Source organism: Lonchura striata, chromosome 17 (genome assembly GCF_050655825.1).
Source record: "Lonchura striata isolate lonStrDom1 chromosome 17, ASM5065582v1, whole genome shotgun sequence".
Classification (NCBI taxonomy): domain Eukaryota; kingdom Metazoa; phylum Chordata; class Aves; order Passeriformes; family Estrildidae; genus Lonchura; species Lonchura striata.
The window spans coordinates 11,672,810-11,692,311 of NC_140719.1; the positions used below are offsets into that span (position 1 = coordinate 11,672,810).

Sequence of the window (19,502 nt, forward strand, 5' to 3'; positions counted from 1 at the left end):
TTTTTGAAGCTGCAGGGAGCTAATTCAGGGGATGAGAGGCACCTTCCCAGGAGTTTTCCATGAGTTTTCCAGGAGCTTTGGCCTGGAGCCTCCTCTGCATGGCCCAGGCTGGCTCCAGCCTCCACTTGCTCATTGCCAGCCCCTCTGGATTCAAGGAGAGTCATTTTCTGTCTGGGCCACATGAGAAGTACTCCCCAAATATTGCACCAGGGCTCTGAGGGAGCGCAGGAAACTCCTGGAAAACTCAGCCTGGAATGTTCAGGGCCAGGCTGGGCAGGGCTGGGAGCAGCCTGGGGCAGTGGGAGGTGTCCCTGCACTGACCCTCAGTGTCCCTTTGTGAAAAATGCATTTTATATGGCTCTATGCAGGTAGTTACTATATGCACGATGTTATATTGATTAGTTGTGCTTTTGTAGTTAAAATGAAGACTTTAGTAGTTAAAAAAAAAAAAAAATAGAGACTCTCTATGTGTGTGGGGGGGGGGAAGTTTTTTTTTTTTCTTTTTAAGGATAAAATACTTTGAAGAGCACCTAAATCTTCCAAAGGAAAAAAATTGATAGCTTCTTATCAGAAGGAACTAATTTCTTCAAGCCTTGCTCAGACTGGAAGATGCCAGGGGATTAAAGGAAACAGTTGACATACAACAAACAAAATTTCTTGTTTAGAATAGAATGTATACATAGCCATAAGAGGTGTATAAATATGCAACAAGTGTATTGGTTTAAGGGTAATTCTTTATTCACAAAACATGCTTTTCAGGACTTAATGTCCGAGAGCATCCTCACGTCCGTCATTCTTTACCTTGTATTATCTTGTAATTATCCCAACACTAAACTTCATTACTCTAATTGCATTACTATTTTTATAACCATGTTATTATTATTAAGCTTTTAAAATTTTCTTAAAAACCAAGTGATGGGCGTTTTTCACACCTTCCAACCCAAAGCAGCCTGGAATTTGTGACTCTCCATCATGGATGGGCTCTGCAGTCCTCAGCAGCTGCCTACAAAGGCAGAAATTTTGCTGCTGGAAGCCTGGAGCCCAGGCTGGCTTTAGCAGGTGCTGCTTAAAGCAAGGTTTTGTTGGTGTCCTGGCTTGGAAGATGAGCATGGATTCTATTTGCCATCTGCTGGAGGTGGGGCAGTTGTCTTATCTCTCCCAAGAACAATGTCTCCCTCCAGGAGATATCTTCTGTTAATGGACCATGGAATGACTCCCTGCATGGCTGGGAAAGTTCCATCAGCCCATGGGGTGATGCTCCGCCCAGAGGGAGGAGCCAAGCACTCCTACCTGCAGAAAATCAGCAATTTTTGGGACATCAGGACAGCCCCTTTGCTGGATTCCCAGAGGAGCAGCTTCTTCTCTGCTGGATCCCCAGAGGGAGACCAGGCCCAATTCCTCCATCCCCAGACTCCAGAGAAAACTCCACCCTTCTCCAGATCCCTGCTCCAGCAGCATTCCATCTGCCCCTCCAGGAGGAGCAGCCACCATTTCACTGGACTGTTCCCAACACCCTGACTCCTCAGGGCGTCAGGTTTCTTACTCCATCACTAGTTTCGTTTGTACTAATTACATTTTTATTATTATTTTTTTAATTTAGTTTTTCTCCTAGTAAAGAACTGTTATTCCCATTCCCATATCTTTGCCTGAGAGCCTTTTTTAAAATTGTGGTAATTCAGAGGGAGGGGGTTTGCATTTTCCATTTCACAGGAGGCTTTTGCCTTCCTTCACAGACTCCTGTCTTTTCAAACCAAGACAGCTGGGAATATCAATCCCAGCTCCCAGCCCTTCCCTCCCACCTCTCCCCCATGGCGCCACTGGAATTTCCATCATTTCCCTGGAGGTCTCTTCCAAAGGTGTTGCTGCTGCTGAGGACAAATCCTCCTGTCAGGAATGGGATGCCCAGCACCATCCACACCCGTTGTTGATACACCATGGCGGTGTCCAGCTCCCAGACCTGCTGGGAATTGGGTTTTCCAAATGGTTTTGATCCCATGGAAATGCCAGCTGCACTTCCCAGCCCCTCTCCTGGGGACAGTCCCCAGGGCTGGGTTCCCTTCTCGCCCATCTCCCCACCTTCCCTCACCCCAAATCGTCACCCTGAGGCTCCTCTGCAGGAAATCCCATCTGATATTCCCTGATGCCAATGGGATCTGCTTCCCACAGCTTCCCAACCCACTGATGCCATCTGAATTTTATATTTTACATCAAAAAGACCCCAAAAAAACCTGAGGGCATTTCAGCAACACAAAACCACCCATCACTGTGGCTCAGGAGGGATTTTTTTTTTTTCTTCAAGTAATCAAATGTTTTCTTCCACAAATGAAGGGTTATTTCTTGCTAAAGTAAAACCTTTCCATTAGGAAAATATAAAGTGTGGAAGGGTGGGAGGGTTTGTGTACGTGCCGGGGCTTTTTTTGAGGAGAAACGTTGGAATTACTACTCATCATCAAAAATAGAGAGCTGCTCAGAGGCTGTGGGTGAGAAAATTGCCAACTCTTATTGAATCTCTTATTTACTTGCAAAGTAAAGGAGAAGGTAAATAAGGAGCTCTGCAAAATATCTGCATCCCTGGCAATTTCCTTGTGGGCAATCACAACCCCCACCCACGGGCTCTGCAGTAAATTGGAATCCCAGGCGTTGCTTTCCTCTCCTTCTGTACATCCATTACATTTTTTGGCTCAGCAATTTTGCCTTCCACCCACTTTTGTGGCTGGGTGGAAAGAGTGGGGAGCAGGGAATAAAAAATAAAACAAAAAAAAAAAACCCAAAACCCACTGCTGTGTTTTCAGCAGGACAAATTACAGCCAGTGTTTTATTTCCAGCTGGAATGTTCAGTGATAAATAAATGTTTGTGCTGTTGTGTCTCCAGTGAGTACCTGGATGTTTTATCTCAAATTTCCCTGCACAAGGTCTGTGGTTTTCCCCAAGTGAGATGGAAATCAAATCCTGACTTTTCTACTTAAAAGGGATTTTTTTTTCTGCTTAACACCTTCCTTCTGTCCAAATCCATCAGATTTCTGATGGTCCAGCTGTTTCCCTCTCTTCCACAACCCTGCTTCAGGTCTGGAGCAGGCACTGAGCATGATTTGAAGATGGGCAGGTGATGGAGCCTTGTCTGGCTGGAAACCTCAGCTGATTTGTCAGAATCTGAGGTATTGATGATTCCCAGATTGTAAAAGTCTCTGTCTGTCAGCCCCGCTGCCAAAGCAGAAGCCATAGTTGGTCTGTGCTGGTTTCCAGGTTGTTTATTCTGTTTATCTCTCACATGTTCTGCTGCCCTGCCCAGCTCTGTCCTGCAGGGCAGCGTGTGGGGCTCTGCCCTCAGTGGGATGTGACAAACATTAAATACCAGAAACTCCCTGGGCTGCATTTACAAGAACGTGCCAATATCTGTCACCTACGTTGGACAGTGTGTCCCCAGCCTGAACCAACAGAAAAATGCCAACACCACAGTGAGACATGGAGGGCATGAAGAAGGAGAAAAAGGACAAGGCACACCCAATTTCCTCCATCTTGTCCCCTTTGGACCCCTCATCTAGACTCCTAAAATTTTACTTTTGCACCCATGCCACACTTAATTATTACTGATATCAAACACTCAGAGCTGGTAATTCATGCTGTAAGATTGAAAACTCTTTCCATGGCCAGAGATCACAGCCAGTGTCTCTGGGGGCTCTGTCCAGGGGGGTTCCTGACCCTGCCAGGGTCCCAGGACAGCCAGAGGGAAGCCCTGCATTCCCACACTAATTCAGCTCCATCTTCACTGCTTTCATTCCAGTCAGGATGATTTTCTCACATTTCTGCGTTTTTGGCTGCATCCTCAGCCCAGCCAGCCCAGGCTGTTCCATCAGGCCCCCAAATCCAGCACATCTCACCTGAGCCAGACCTCCCTGGGTCTCATTTGCAGCTCTATTAGAGTTTGTCAGATTAAAGTTTGCTGGAAAAATTGACAGGCAAAAACTTTGAGGGATCAGAAGAAGTTTAAATTGAAATCCTGTGTAAAACCTGTGCTAATCCTCCCCCACTGACAAATTTTAATTACCTACAGTTATTAAGGAAAAGCTGTGGTTTGTGCTTGCTGGCTTTAATTATGATTTTAGGCTTCCTTAAAGGGACAGCCCCAAAGGGAGCAGTTTAAATCAGCACTCTGGGATGGAAACGCACTTCCTTTCCCATCCTCCTCCTCATCTATTTTGCTTGAAATTGTCTTTAGTAGGATTCCCATTGGATCAGACCCCAAAAGACAACCTCAAAACCCCTCCAGGCTGAAAACACCCCCAGGATTGGGCAAGGGCCCACCTGGAGCCTCCACATTTCATGGATGTGTTGGAGACTTCGTGCTGTTAAATGGAAACAGTGCAGAATTTCTCAGAGTTTGCACAATAATTTTATAATAATATATTAATAATATAATAATATTTTTCCTTGTGGGCTCCAAACCCATCATTTCTTTGGTGTTTGCTCCCAAGTGATCCAAGCAGGGCCCTGCTGTCCCCTCCCAGTGTTCCTGGTGGGATTTTGCTGGTGCCACCCTGCTCTGGCACCTCTGGAGCTGCAGAATAGAAATTTCATTTCCAGCCCCAACAGCCTGGAACCAGAATTGTACAATCTCAAACCTCCAGGGCTTCTCCTCGCTTCCCATAAAGATTTCATGGCCCAAGTCAGAAATCCCTCAGCTCTGTCCTTCCCCTGTTCCACTGCTGAGCTCAGCCCCGGGCTCTGCCCAGCACCAGGAGCTGCCAAGCCCCTCTGTCTTGGTTTGAAAAGCCAGGAGTTTGTGAAGGAAGGCAAAAGCCTCCTGTGAAATGGGAAAGGTTCTGTGCCTCCTGACCCCCCATCCTGAGCCTGTTTGGAGCTGAGTGAGAATCACTGCAAAGCTGCACCTCTGATCCCAGAGATTTTGTAGCTTGTCCAGCTCATCCCTCCCTGGAGCCACCTCCCAGCTTTGTTTACTCGTGTGGAAGCCACGGGAGGGACTCTCAGGAGCCATCCTGCCTTCCGAGGGCTCTCCACGGAGCCATCGGCTCCAGCTGGAGCAAGGCTGGTGACGGGGCTTCACTCCGTGATTTACTGCATCCAAAATTCCTTTCCTGCAGGCAAAATTCCCACCAGCGCCTGTGGATGTGCCCCAGCTCATTAATTGGATGGTGGTGGTGTTTGGAGGGAAGGGAAAGGAAAAGAAATGTTGTTTTTCCCCAAGCCATCACTCTCCTGCACGCACGAGCAGCCCGAAATTAAAGCACTGCAGCTCTGCAAGGGCTCTTAGCTTCACATCCTAATTGCTTAATTAAGCTGTCTTGATCCAGGTAATAATTGCAAACTTTCTATCTGAGGAAGGTTTGCTGAGTTAAGCAAGAACTGATGAAACATTTGGGGTTTTGATGGAGCTGCCTGCTCTGTGTTTCCTTCTGTTTTCTGGGAAAAGCCTCCTGGGGCCAAACTCTGGTTTTCTTTCACCCAAATTGAGGTGTGGGACCAGTTTTAGTGCTGGGGGAGCCACAGAATGCTCCTGGCACAACCATTCCCTCACCTGGGAATGGGAAACCCAGGAACAGCAAACCCAGCCAGCTCTGCACTTACCTGAGACTTTGGCACTTGAGCAGCAATAAAAATCGATTTTAAATTGTATTAAAACACCCAGAGAAACAGCACAGTACAAATTTTTCTGCTGCTTCCCTCCCAGATGAACCAGGCTCCCCTGTGTTGTCAATGCTTTGTGTCAGAAAAGGGGAGAAACCAAAAAAAAAACCCAAATAAGACCTTGCAGGGTCAGGGATGTGGCAGCCTGGGCAGTGCCCTGTGACCCTCCAGCCTTGCAGTTCTGGGTCACCCTAATGCAGAGTTAAATTGGATTGTGGGGGGAAATCCTTCCCTGGGAGGTGGGCACGCCTGGCACAAGGACTGCAGAGCCCATCCACGATGGAGAGTCACAAATTCCAGGCTGCTTTGGGTTGGAAGGTGTGAAAAACGCCCATCACTTGGTTTTTAAGAAAATTTTTAAAAGCTTAATAATAATAACATGGTTATAAAAATAGTAATGCAATTAGAGTAATTAAGTTTAGTGTTAGGATATTTACAAGATAATACAAGGTAAAAAATTATGGACGTGAGGATGCTCTCGGACATTAAGTCCTGAAAAGCATGTTTTGTGAATAAAGGAATTACTTTAAACCAATACACTTGTTGCATATTTATACACCTCTTATGGCTATGTATACATTCTATTCTAAACAAGAAATTTTGTTTGTTGTATGTCAACTGTTTCCTTTAATTCCCTGGCATCTTCCAGTCTGAGCAAGGCTTACAGAAATTAGTTCCTTCTGATAAGAAGCTATAAATTTTTTTTCCTTTGGAAGATATAGGTGTTCCTCGAAGTATTTTATCCTTAAAAAGAAAAAAACTTCCCCCTCACATAGAGTCTCTCTTTTTTTTTTTTTAACTACTAAAGTCTTCATTAACTACAAAAGCACAACTAATCAATATAACATCATGCATATAGTAACTACCTGTGTAGAGCCATATAAAATGCATTTTTCACAAAGGGACACTGAGGGTCAGTGCAGGGACACCTCCCACTGCCCCAGGCTGCTCCCAGCCCTGCCCAGCCTGGCCCTGAACATTCCAGGCTGAGTTTTCCAGGAGTTTCCTGCGCTCCCTCAGAGCCCTGGTGCAATATTTGGGGAGCACTTCTCATGTGGCCCAGACAGAAAATGACTCTCCTTGAATCCAGAGGGGCTGGCAATGAGCAAGTGGAGGCTGGAGCCAGCCTGGGCCATGCAGAGGAGGCTCCAGGCCAAAGCTCCTGGAAAACTCATGGAAAACTCCTGGGAAGGTGCCTCTCATCCCCTGAATTAGCTCCCTGCAGCTTCAAAAAAAGGCCCTGAATAATGTAGACAGGAAAATGAGCACAGGACAATCTGGCTGTCACCCAGCTTATCCAAATATTGCTATTTTTGGGCTCTGTTTGAGTTTCTCTGTTCCTCAGAGGCACATCCCAAGATATTTGCGCTTTTGATCTGGGACACACAGGTGGGCAGGTCCTGGCACAGGTGCCCAGAGGTGCCCCTGGATCCCTGGCAGTGCCCAAGGCCAGGCTGGATGGGGTTTGAGCACCTGGGACAGGGGAAGGTGTCCCTGCCCATGGGATGGGATGAATTTTAATGAGTTTTAAGCCCCTTCCACCCCAAAGCACTCCGTGACCCCATGGGAGCAGCACGGACCCCATCAGGTCCATCCATCCCCCATGTTTTCCTCACCCTGTTTTCTCCCAGTTCCATTTGTTTCCACACTGGGACAAGGATCTGCAATATATTTTCACTCAGAGATTTGGATCAGAAAGCCACCAGCTGAGATTGATATTGTCATGCTCTGACTTTGCAGGGGCCTCCAAAATAAATTTCTCATTATTAGACACCAAGGCTGCCGTTGCAGCCCCTCCATCCTTGTTCCTCCAGGGAATTTCCCCCAGAACCCACCTCAAGCTGTGCTTTGGTGCTCAAGGTCCCTCCTGGCTCCTTCTCCCACGTGTGAGAGCCAGGAGGGAATTTTCCAGCAGCTTCCCTGTGCCTGCTGCTGTTCCCATCTCCTGCGGATCACAAACCACATTAATTTCCTTGTCCTTTCCTTGTCCCTCCCCTGGCAGGGAGCATCCTGCAGCCCCTGGGGCTCTGCTTTTGCCCCCTGTGTTCCCATCCTTCCCCTCCCGAGCATCTCCCCCATCCCAGAGCGCTTTTTCAGCAGGGGTGGCAGGAGATTTCTTCTCACCGAGGCCACCGGGGTCACAGGGCGCTGTTTAGGATCTTCCCACAAAGTCCATTGAGCAGGATTTACACACAGCAGCTCCCGGCCATAAAACCCCGATGATTTTCACCTGCTTTACACCCAGGGCCAGCAGCATTTTAGGGCAGTTTAAGTCCGGCACATTTCTGCTTTTCTCCTTTCCCAGCTCCGTGTGCTGCCCCAGAAACAAGCCCAGGATAACTCGGAGGAATCCCCTGGGATTCAGGAAGAGCCTTTTTTTTTTATTTTATTTTTTCCAGCAGCTCCACCTTGAGAGCCTGGGGGCATCTCCAGCGCTTTCCCCTAGAGAGGAGCCCCCCAAACCCATCCCTGGCACTGCTGCTGCTGGGGAAAAATCCCAGGCACAGCATCCCACCAGCTGCAGGGAGAAATTCCAGTCCCTCACCCAGTTCCTAACGATTTTCTTCAGCTGAGAAGCAAAAAAAAAGGAGCAGCATCTCCTCGCCAGTCGGGCGAGAAGTTCCCTTTAAAATCCAGCTGTCAGGGATAAAATGCAAATAGGTGCACGCAGGGCAGCAAAGAAGTGATCTGATGCCTTTGATTGTTCCTGCCTGAGTCTCGTAAATCATCGCTGCCTCAATGCTGTGCCCTGCTTGCTAATTCCTGCCATTACTGCTCCATTTATCCACGAGCATCGTCGGTTTGAATTCCAAATGTTGGTTTAATATGGTGCTGATGAGATGGCAGGCATTTACTAAAAGTACAGCGGCAACCTACTTTGGGGAGAATACAGATTTTATTGGTTTTTTTTTTCTTCCCCCCCTTCAAATAAGTAATAACACAAAAGGAAGTAGCATCTCTGGCAGCAGTTTCAAAGGCAATTGGAACAATTTTGCAAAGGATTTTCTGCTCTCTGTAATCATGCACTTTATTCTTTTGATTTGCCCTCGCTCTGATGCTCGGGGTGCCTGGGGGGAACACGGCCCTTCACCTGTTTTATGTGCAGAGATTGTCTCACACGGGGTTGGAATCACATCTCAGTCCTCACACGGGGTTGGAATCACATCTCAACCCTCACACGGGGTTGGAATCACATCTCGACCCTCACACGGGGTTGGAATCACAGCTCAGTCCCCACACGGGGTTGGAATCACATCTCAGTCCTCACACGGGGTTGGAATCACATCTCAGTCCTCACACGGGGTTGGAATCACATCTCAATCCTCACACCGGGTTGGAATCACATCTCAACCCTCACACAGGGTTGGAATCACATCTCGACCCTCACACGGGGTTGGAATCACATCTCAGTCCTCACACGGGGTTGGAATCACAGCTCAGTCCCCACACGGGGTTGGAATCACATCTCGACCCTCACACGGGGTTGGAATCACAGCTCAATCCTTCCCACTGGGTCGGGTATTGCCCATGGGGTGGGAGGGATGCTCGGAGTGTGGGAGCTCTGCCCCTCAGCATTCCCGGTGTCCCACACCGGTGAGTGTCACCTCTGCAGGAAATCCCGGCTGATATTCCCTGATGCCAATGGGATCTGCTTCCCACAGCTTCCCAACCCACTGATGCCATCTGAATTTTATATTTTACATCAAAATGATCCCCAAAAACCTGAGAGCATTTCACAAAACCACCCATCACTGTGGCTCAGCAGGGATTTTTTTTTCTTCAAGTAATCCAATATTTTCTTCCACAAATGAAGGGTTATTTCCTGCTAAAGTAAAACCTTTCCATTAGGAAAATACAAAGTGTGGAAGGGTGGGAGGGTTTGTGTGCGTGCCGGGGCTTTTTTTGAGCAGAAACGTTGGAATTACTACTCATCATCAAAAATAGAGAGCTGCTCGGAGGCTGTGGGTGAGAAAATTGCCAACTCTTATTGAATCACCTGTGTGAGCCACTCCTGGGCACCACCAGGAGCCTGGCATCCTTGCAAATGATGTGAGTGAGGCAAAAAGAGCTCTGGGAAAGGACTGGAGTCACATCCCAGTGCTACATCACCTTTTCCTACCTCCCTCTGATAGTAAAAGGGTTTTAAAATCATGGGGATTTAGGGTTAAAAGGAAAAATAAGCTTAGTAGGCCCTGGAAAAAGAAACACCCTAAGCACATGAAGAACCTGTACTTGCTAGAACTGCACCTGTGTGGCTAGTACACGATAAATGATATAATTGTTAGATGTGATGATTGTTTAGTAATTAAATATAATTACTGTTTAATGATAAGAATAATCATGAGAAACTGTGGTCAGGGGCCTAAGAAAGATCACGAGAAACTCATGTCAATGTATACAATAGAACAATATAAGTTTAATATGTAATTTATGTAAGGATAGAATATAAAATACATTCAGCTCGAAAGCCATGTCAGAATCAGATTTGGGTCTGCACCCCTGATTCCCAGAGCTCTCAATAAAAGCACCTGCAGATAATGATATCCTGTGATTCTGTGTGTTCCTGAACGCTGACACCTCCCTGCCCCACGTCCCCGGTGCTGATGGAGCATCAACTCCCTGGGAGCAGGAGCTGTCTGCAGGCTGATGGAAAAGCAAAAAAAAGCCAAATATCCAAGGGGCTGGAGGCAGCTGGGAGCGTTTGATTCCGCCGCAGAGCAGGGATGAGTTCATCCCCCTGCAGCCCCTTCCTGGGGAGCGATCGCCCAAAGCTCAGTTAATTCCCATCGAGCGCTGTCTCCTGGATTAAAGGAGGGGTTTTGATCCGAGCTGTTGTGAATCCCTCTCACGCAGGAGGGCCGGGGCTGCTCTCCCGGGATATTGATCCTTGTCCTGCCCGCAGGCAGCGGGGCCGGCACTGCCTGGGGCTGGGAGCCGCTGAGCATCGCAGCCAGGTGAAATTCCAGCTTTTCTGAGGGGAGAATCACAGCCAGGTGAAATTCCAGCTTTTCTGAGGCGCAACATCACAGCCAGGCACAATTCCAGCTTTGCTGAGGGGTACCATCACAGCCAGGTTCAATTCCAGTTTTTCTGAGGGGCAACATCACAGCCAGGCACAATTCCAGCTTTTCTGAGGGGTAACATCACAGCCAGGTGAAATTCCAGCTTTTCTGAGGGGAGAATCACAGCCAGGTGAAATTCCAGCTTTTCTGAGGCGCAACATCACAGCCAGGCACAATTCCAGCTTTGCCGAGGGGTACCATCACAGCCAGGTGCAATTCCAGCTCTTCTGAGGGGTAGCATCACAGCCAGGTGCAATTCCAGCTCTTCTGAGGGGTAGCATCACAGCCAGGTGCAATTCCAGCTTTTCCAAGGGGAGAATCACATTCAGGTTCAATTCCAGCTTTTCCAAGGCGTAACATCACAGCCAGGCGCAATTCCAGCTTTTATAAGCGGGAAGAACATCACAGCCAGGTGCAATTCCAGTTTTTCCAGAAGGGACAGCATCACAAGTGGAATTCCAGCTTTTATAAGGGGATACCACACAGCCAGCTGGAATCCCACCTTTTATAAAGGGGAGCATCACAGCCAGATGGAATTCCAGCTTTTCCAAGGTGGAGCATCACAGCCAGGTGCAATTCCAGTTTTTCCAAGGGGAGAGCATCACAGGTGTAATCCCAATTCTTCCAAGGTAGGGGGGAGCATTACAGCCAAGTGTAATCCCAATTCTTCCAAGGTAGGGGGGAGCATTACAGCCAAGTGTAATCCCAATTTTTCCAGCAGGGACAGGGTGAGAGGAGCTGGGGGAAGTGCAGCATCTCCCCGTCAGCACCTGCCCCAGCTGCTCTGGCAGGGAACAGCAGGCTGGCAGTGTTTCCAAAGTGAAAGGAAATGAATGTTCTGGGGGCTTGGGGAGGCACAAACCCCAAGGCAATATTTACACCGGGCTGTGCTGTGTCAGGCGTGGGTTACTCATCCCTCCCTGCAGGTACCGAGTGACAGCAGCAGCCTGTGACTCACTGGCGGGGTCTGCTGTGCTTGGAATGACCCCAAAATCATAAAAGTCCCTTTTTCCCCTAGCCCAGCAGCTGAAAAGGTCTGGAATGCATGAAGTTGAGCTTTCAAGGTTGTTTATTTTTCCTTATCTATAACATTTGCTGTCTGACCTGCCAAGGTCCAGCTAGTACAGAATCCATGGCAGTCTGCCCCAAGTCTTGTGTGGCTCCCACATGATATACTCAAAATTATGTGTTATGTTTACAGATTTGTGCCAATACCCACCACCTATGTTAGACTGCGGATCTCTACCTTAAACCAATAAAAAGTGTCACCATCACACCAAGACATGGAGGACAAGAGAAGGAGAAAAAGGTCAGGACACAAATCCGTCCATCTTGTCCCCAGAACCCCATTCTAAAACCCCCAAAATTCTACTTTTTCACCCTGTGTTAACTCAGCTACCACACTACTCAAACCCTTGTGGCTTGTAATTCCTCATACAGAGTTGGCAGCTTTTTCCATGGGCTAAAATGGAAGCCACAGCTGTTTTTGACTTCATCCCAAGGTCCCTGAGCCCCCTGGCAGGGTCTGGGGACAGCCAGGGCAGGCAGAGGGATGTGCTGGCCTCTGCCATCTCCTGCCAACACCCAGCACTGCCCCTTCCCCAGGCCAGAAACAACCCCAGGGAGCAGCAGCCACTGGATAACTGCAAGAAATGTGCTGATAACTGCAAGAAATGTGCTGATAAATACAATAAATGCGCTGATAAATGCAATAAATGTGCTGATAAATGCAAGAAACGTGCTGATAAACGGGCACAGCAGTGCCAGGGCTGGAGCAGCCCCTCCAGGCTGGGCTGGTGCTCTGCTGTCACCACCTGACACAGACAGGGCAGCTGACCTGGCACTAATTTGTCCATTAAAACATCACAGCCAGGAGGAATTCCAGTTTTTCCAAGGGGAGAGTATCACAGCCAGGTGTAATTCCAGTTTTTTTTAAGTGGAGAGCATCACAACCATGTGCAACTCCAGTTTTTCCAAGGGGAGAGAAACACAGCCAGGTGCAATTCCAGTTTTTCCAAGGAAAAGCATCACAGCCATGTGCAATTCCAGTTTTTCCAAGGGGAGAGCATCACAGGCAGGTGTAATTTCAGGTTTTTTTAAGTGGAGATCATCACAACCATGTGCAACTCCAGTTTTTCCAAGGGTAGAGCATCACAGCCAGGTGCAATTCCAGCTTTTCCAAGGAAACCTTCAGATACCTAAGGTGCAACACAAAAAGGGAAAGCAGGGTGGGATATTTTCCAGGAGCTGTGTGGCAAAGGGGCTCCCCAGGAGCAGACAGAGCTGGGCCCCACTCTGCTGGTTTAAAATGCCTCAGGTCGCTTTGAAGCACCTAAAAATCTGCTCCAGCCTGGAACACAAAGCTGGAGGGGCTCACTTTGGAGATAACACCTTCACCAAAAGCCCAGAACTGGTGCCTCAGTTTCCCCACTCCTCCCACCATCACCTGAGCAGCATCAAGGGAGGTCCAGGGGGACATAAAACACCTCGAGGGTTTGGCAGGAGCTTTGCATGCAAACATTAATCCCCAAGAATGATTAATTACTATTTGCCTCCTATTATTGTTTGTTTTCCATCAGCATCCTTGCTTTGGTTCTCTGCTGAATCCCACTCCTGATGCCAAGCCAGGGATATTTTAGGAAATGCAGATTATATAATATTTACATCTGTGCCACTTGTTTATTCCTCTCTGTTGGTTAATTTTATTACTGCTCCTCTCTCACGAAAGCAGTGATTTGCAGAGCCAAAAGCAGGCTATGTGATTTCAAGGATGCACTAATTTTAATAATTAAAAAGCTGCTGCCTTCCATCTGCCCAGGGAGGGAAGGAGAGGCAGCGGGAGGGCACGAGGCTCTGGCTGGGAAATCCTGCTCTGAACCAACCCAATGCTCCCTCAAAAAGTGATGGGTCCTCACCCAGTTGTGAGGGTTTCTCTTGGTTTTCTTCTCTGGGAAGAGAAAAGAGATTCTGAGAAGGGAGAATAAGTAATTATGGGATTTTCTGAGGGCTTGAGGAGGAGCTGAAAAACTTGGAGTGAAATAAAGATGCGTTTCCCACTGGTCAGAACCGTCTCCTTTGACAGAAATGTGAAGTTTGCAGCTAAGCCAAGGTTCTGCTCCTTGGTGTGGCCACAGAGGAGCAGCCAACTTGAGGGAAATGTTCTTGTCCCCATCAAACAGAGCCTGGGGACCCCAAAATGCAGCCCAGCCCCGTGGGGACCCACCCCCAGAAAGGACAGGGACACTGGCACAGGGCCACCAAAACAGGGGCCGTTCAAAACAGCCCCACAGGGGACCAGCGGGGCACAACAAAGCCCATTTTGCAATTCCAGAGTGGTTTAAAAAGCCCCAAAAGCTGTCAGGTGTGGAGCAGCCCTGGGGCTCTCCTAGAGCTGCTCTTGGGTTGGGTGGGTGGGTGCTGGGATGGGGACTCCAAAGAGCAGAAAAAAGCAGTTCTGATGGTCAGGGAGGAATTCACACCGCTGGAATTGCACTTTCCGAGGATGGAAATCCCACAGCCATCCCTGGGTTTGCTCTTTTCCAGGCCCTGGGTGCTCAGTTGCCCATCAAACCCAGCCCTCCCCACATTCCTGCTGTTCCCTGATGGAAAAGCTCCAGGCATGGATGGAAAACCCCACCGAGCTGCCCAGCACCACTCCAGAGCCCTGAACTGAGCCTCCACCTCTCCTGTTTGACAGAATTCCTGCAGGATTCCCTCTGTGACCACAAAAGCAGCACCTGGGGAGGGCTGAGACAACAGAGGTCAGAAGCATTTCAGGAAACAAACCCCCCTGGCACTGCTGGCACAGCCCAGCAGGGAATCTGAGGAGCAGAATGCAAAGAAAACACAAAATATGCAGATCAGAGCAGGGAGGGGACAGTGGGACACCAGGCAGGGGGGTCTCTCCATGGCAGGAGCTCTTTGCAGATGTCTGTGCTGGCAGCAAGGGGAAGAGATTTGTTTGTGGAGAGGAAAAATAATCTTTTCATTCGGCTGGTGCATCAAAACCTGAAAGTTCATCCCCGAAAGACACAAATCACTGGCATGGCTTCCCACAACAAAAGCTGGATGGTGGCAGGGCCACCAAACACGGCTGCTCAGGGGACACTTGGTGGTGCCCAGCACTGCAGCATCCCACACAGCCCCTGCTCCAGCCTGGCCACAAAAATAAATAACCCTGAGCATGATGTTGGCTTGGATAATTGCTGCCTCTCCTCCTTTCCTGCTTAGGAAAATGAGGAGTCCAGCAAGGGCTGCTTCCCCAGGCAGCCAGCTCATAATTACACAGAATGCAGGAACACTTCCAAGGCTCTGCTGAGAGCAGGAGCAGAGGGAGGGGAGATATTCCACTGAAATTCCCACCTCCAGGCCAGCCCGTGGTGTTTGCAGCAGGGCCAGGGCAGGGACGGGCACTGCAGCACCAAACTGTGCCCCTGCTCCAGCTCGGCTGAGGGGCAGGAGGAGATCTCTGAATTTTTGGGTTTTTCTGGGAGCCAGCAGGGCTGAGGAGCAGGAGAAGATCTCTGAATTTTGGGGTTTCTCTGGGAGCCAGCAGGGCTGAGGAGCAGGAGAAGATCTCTGAATTTTTGGGTTTCTCTGGGAGCCAGCAGGGCTGAGGAGCAGGAGAAGATTTCTGAATTTTGGGGTTTCTCTGGGAGCCAGCAGGGCTGAGGAGCAGGAGAAGATCTCTGAATTTTGGGGTTTCTCTGGGAGCCAGCAGGGCTGAGGAGCTGGAGAAGATCTCTGAATTTTTGGGTTTCTCTGGGAGCCAGCAGGGCTGAGGAGCTGGCAGGGAGCCACAGGAGCTCTGTGCCTGCTCCCTGCACGAATCCGAGCCCTCTCCCAGACCTGCAGCAGGGGCAGTGCCCGGGCAGGTGCCCGAGCCCTTCCCAGCTCTCCCACCTCGTCTGGGCTGGCAGAGAAGGGCAGAGCTCCAATGCCCTCCCCTTCCTGCTCGCCCCAGGTGCTCAGGCTAAATCTGCTGGTGCCCAGCATCCTTCTGGCACGGTGAGCTGCTCCTGCTGCCACTGAAATTTGTCAAAAAAAGCCCTTTTCTCCAAGCAAGAGCCAGGAGGGCACCTCCTCAGGTGCCAGCACCAGCTGAGGGCCAAAAAGCAAATAAAGGATAATCAGAGAGAGGGCAAAGCCCCTGGGCATGGGGGGCTGTGCCCTCCCCGCTGGCACATGCACTCACAATTTCTTTCCTTTCCATTTGTGTACCAGAAGACAAAAAAACCCAAAAAATGCCCACAGAAATATTTTTGGAGCAGATATAAAATGAGTAGCAAAGCTCAGAGGACGGTGAGATGTTCACTGGCTCCTCCTTCATCCTTCCAGGGTGACAGTGACATCCCACACCCCAAAAACCTTTGGGGACAACAGACAGTAGACAGAGATCCTGTGAGGTCCCAGGGATGCACAGGAAGGCTCAGAGGAGGAAACTCTGCTCCTGATTCCAAACCAGCCTTCATCTCCCTCCTCTTTCATCTATTTAATCATTTAATTTTAATTGTTGGTGTTGGAGCAGTGATGTTGGACCAGATGACCCCACTGCTGTTCCAACCTCACCCTTTCTGTGATTCTGTTATCAATAAATGAACCCAGGCTCCCTCATTTTCAAATGCAAAGGGCTTAACCTGAAAAAATAAAAGTTTGGGTTAAAAACCTTCAAAATGGCTTCAAATTTTCCTCAGCAGTAATAAAAATCCTGTATTTCTTCCCCTAAAAAAGCAGGTGGTGTTTGCCATGAGGGTGCAGACTGCAGTGATGTTCCCCAGCCTGTGTCTATGGCAAAAAAAAAAAAAAAAATATGTTTGCCAAAGACATTTTTATTCTGCTCCCACACAAGCTCTTTTTCTGCTCAGCAAAAGGGAATTTTCCCATTTTGCAGGAGGAAAGAAAAGCTCTTTGCTGTTCAATCACCCCAGCAGGCAGACATGAACACAGGGCCCAGCAATTCCCCTGGATGAGCCCTCCAAGAGGTGACACAGAGCATTGGTTCCCTCAGCTCCACGTGCAAAAGTAATGAGCTATGTTAATTGAGCTCATCTTTGCAAATTGATATTGCTGCTACAAATAGACAACAACAACAACAACAAAACCCTTAAATATGTTTGCACATCACCTGCACGGAGCTGGGATGCAGCAGCAGCAGGATCATCTATTTAATCATTTAATGTTAATTGTTGGTGTTGGAGCAGCGATGTTGGACCAGATGACCCCACTGCTGTTCCAACCTTACCCTTTCTGTGATTCTGTTATCAATAAATGAACCCAGGCTCTCTTGTTTTCAAACAAAGAAGAGCTTAACCTGAAAAAATAAAAGTTTGGGTTAAAAATTCTTCACTTTGCTGGGGGGAGCAGAGCCCTGAGTGACAGCAGCTCTGACCTTCATCCCTGCAGGTGATCCAAAACCCCATCCTCAAGGTTCTGCTGCAGCTCCACCCCCCTGCACCTCCCCAGCCTGACCACAGCACCCTCCAGGCTGAGTTGAAACCCTGAAAATAAAATCCTCAGGATGCAGGGACTGCTTTGTCCCCCCATTCTGCCCCTGCAGCCTCAGCTTGTGTGAAAAATGCATATTTTTTGATTGGATTTCGCAGATATTACAATGAATATTAGATGAGTAATGTTAGAAAGTTGTGCTGTATTAATTCTCTTAAGTAGGATGTTAAATGTAGTTTTAGGTTCCAACATAATGTTAAAATAGAAACTATGTATGTAAGCTTTTTTTTAGGAATGAGATACTCGCTTCAAGGAACACCTAAATCTTCCAAAGAAAAGGAATTTATCCTTTTAAATACATTTTATTTATTTTCTTATCAGAAGAAACTCATTTCTTCAGGCCTTGCTCAGACATCCATGGGGATTAAAGGAAAGAGTCGACACACAACAGAATTCTTGTTTTAAATAGAATTATGCATAACCATGAAGGATATATGAATATGCAACAGGCTGTTGTTTTAAGGGTGATTTCTTTGTTCACAAGGGATGCTTTTCATGCCTTAGTGTCCCAGAGTATCCAGACATCCCTGATTCTTTCCTTTTTATTGTCTTGTAATTGTCCTAACTCTAAACTTTATTACTCTAATTGCATTATTATTTTTATAACCATCTTATTATTATTAAACTCCGATACCCCATAACCCCCCCAGCAGCGCCTCAATTCCCAATGAGAAAGAACAAAACAACCCAACCGTTTGTTCAATCAGTCATTAATGAAGGCACAAATCATTAGCAGAATAATTGTTCCCAAATTGAATTACTCCTTTCAATTACCTGGCTTTTTCTCTTTTCCCTCCTTTCCTTCCATGCCTTCATTCCCCAGGGAGCTGAGCAGAGTCGGTGCGTGGGAATTCGGCTCAGCCAGGCGGGTGCTGCTCCAGCACTTGTTGCCTCCTTTCCCTTTTTCTCCTCACACTGGGGCAGGAGAAAATGAAAATTGCCATGTCAGCACCCCGTGGCTTCCCAGGAGGATTTACCAGAAAGGTTTGGGTCTTTATTTACCTTTGCATGGAGTGAGTCCTTCTGGAAAACAAAGGGACTTTTTTGGGAATCCAGAGCTTCCCTCTGGCTGCCCTGGGACCCTGGCAGGGGTCAGGAACCCCCCTGGACAGAGCCCCCAGAGACACTGGCTGTGATCTCTGGCCATGGAAAAGAGTTTTCAATCTTACAGGATCAATTACCAGCTCTGAGTGTTTGATATCAGTAATAATTAAGTGTGGCACGGGTGCAAAAGTAAAATTTTAGGATTCTAGATGAGGGGTCCAAAGGGGACAAGATGGAGGAAATTGGGTGTGCCTTGTCCTTTTTCTCCTTCTTCATGCCCTCCATGTCTCACTGTGGTGTTGGCATTTTTCTGTTGGTTCAGGCTGGGGACACACTGTCCAACGTAGGTGACAGATCTTGGCACGTTATTGTAAATGCAGCCCAGGGAGTTTCTGGTATTGAATGTTTGTCACATCCCACTGAGGGCAGAGCCCCACACGCTGCCCTGCAGGACAGAGCTGGGCAGGGCAGCAGAACATGTGAGAGATAAACAGAATAAACAACCTGGAAACCAGCACAGACCAATTATGGCTTCTGCTTTGGCAGCGGGGCTGACAGACAGAGGCTTTCTACAATCTCAGTATTATCAATACCACAAATTCCATCAGTCTTTGATTTTATCTTCATGAACATTACTGAGTTCCGAGCCTTTCAAACCTTATCAGCACCTGAGACGTGCTAAAGAGACACAGCCAAACCAGATTTCATCTGCCCAACATTTCTGCCTCATCCCTGATGGAATCTCTGCTTTGCTGCAGCAGCAAAATCTCCTCCTGGTCCTACCCTGCTACTGCTCCCTGCATTATTCTGAAATTTAAAGGGGAATCCTAGGGGTAGTTTTAGGAATTTTCCTTTCTCCTTTCCAGGTTTCCCCCCTGTAACATTTATCAGCTTCTCCCCAAGCCCCTGCAGGTCTTGCAAAGCAGAGATTTGACCATTACATCTTTTTTTCCCCCCACAAATTTCTTTTTCTTCTGCCTCTGACATTAATGAAGGGATTAAAAAAACACATCTCAGTTTCTTCCCTTGCCTTCTGCACTGACCACCATCAGCTCTCCCAAGCTGTACTTGAAAAAAAAAAAAAGTTAATTCTTAATTAAGCTCTTCCATTCTGTTTGATATTCATTATTCTTTTCATTACTTCTTAAATCAGCTGAGTTTCTTGCCTTTTTTTTTTTAATGCGACTCAGCCTATTCTCCATTCACTAAATCCTTTGAATCCCTGAATTGCATTTTTGTTATCCTTGC

General features: G+C 47.9%; 1 long non-coding RNA gene across 1 annotated transcript in view; it reads left to right on the plus strand.

The window, feature by feature from the left end:
• Positions 1–18,595, plus strand: part of LOC144247408 (uncharacterized) — a 53,607-nt gene extending 35,012 nt beyond the window's left edge. Inside the window, exon 3 of the long non-coding RNA XR_013341112.2 lies at positions 11,908–18,595. This is a non-coding gene — a long non-coding RNA (uncharacterized LOC144247408). The remainder of the gene's footprint in view (positions 1–11,907) is intronic.
• The last annotated feature ends 907 nt before the right edge of the window (positions 18,596–19,502 follow it).